This window comes from Lottia gigantea, assembly GCF_000327385.1.
Source record: "Lottia gigantea unplaced genomic scaffold LOTGIsca_163, whole genome shotgun sequence".
NCBI classification, from domain to species: domain Eukaryota; kingdom Metazoa; phylum Mollusca; class Gastropoda; family Lottiidae; genus Lottia; species Lottia gigantea.
The window spans coordinates 83,451-84,841 of record NW_008708015.1 but is presented as its reverse complement, the minus strand read 5'-3'; positions in this window follow the sequence as shown (position 1 = coordinate 84,841).

Here is a 1,391-nt window from a genome sequence, read left to right as displayed (position 1 = left end):
GTCAGATTTTCATTTTCAAAAGCAGTCTACTATTAATAATTGGTAAAGTAAATATTAAGTGGTCTATATTGTTTTTTATATTCCGTTATAGGCTGCTGAAGTAAGACCTTTTCTTTTTAAATAGAATTCCTACAAATATTTGTCTTTTAAGTCTACAGAACACAACATAAACTGATTTGATCCATTGAAATAATATTATTGAGAAACCACAGGTATTCTAGAGGTCACCAGGGGTCACAGCCTTTTTAAGATATTTTGAGAGATTTTTTAAAGCCTCTTAACCTTAATCCCAAATATGACAAGAATTGATTTAGTTATTATTTATTGAAGAAATAAAAGAATCCAAGCAAAAATGAATAATTTTGTTAAAAGTTGTTAATATAAGTTGACAGATGTCAGTTTGCTATAGAGATAATATGATTTATAAGTTATATTAACTGGTATAAACTATACACTGGATATTCATGTATATATTCATCCTAGTAGATTATCATTCCTAGGGTCTGAGTTTCTCAGTGTCCAGACAGATTTATAAAGATATCTTGTATAAATACTGAGGAAATATTGCCCCAAACTAATCTATTCATCCTAGTAGATTATCATTCCTAGGGTCTGAGTTTCTCAATGTCCAGACTGATTTACAAAGATATCTTGTATAAATACTGAGGAAATATTGCCCCAAACTAATCTATTCATCCTAGTAGATTATCATTCCTAGGGTCTGAGTTTCCCAATGTCCAGACTGATTTATAAAGATATCTTGTATAAATACTGAGGAATTATTGCCCCAAACTAATCTATTCAACCTAGTAGATTATCATTCCTAGGGTCTGAGTTTCCCAATGTCCAGACTGATTTATAAAGATATCTTGTATAAATACTGAGGAAATATTGCCCCAAACTAATCTATTCATCCTAGTAGATTATCATTCCTAGGGTCTGAGTTTCTCAATGTCCAGACAGATTTATAAAGATATCTTGTATAAATACTGAGGAAATATTGCCCCAAACTAATCTATTCACCCTAGTAGATTATCATTCCTAGGGTCTTAGTTTCTCAATGTCCAGACAGATTTATAAAGTTATCTTGTATAAATACTGAGGAAATATTGCCCCAAACTAATCTATTCACCCTAGTAGATTATCATTCCTAGGGTCTGAGTTTCCCAATGTCCAGACTGATTTATAAAGATATCTTGTATAAATACTGAGGAAATATTGCCCCAAACTAATCTATTCATCCTAGTAGATTATCATTCCTAGGGTCTGAGTTTCTCAATGTCCAGACAGATTTATAAAGATATCTTGTATAAATACTGAGGAAATATTGCCCCAAACTAATCTACTCACCCTAGTAGATTATCATTCCTAGGGTCTTAGTTTCTCAATGT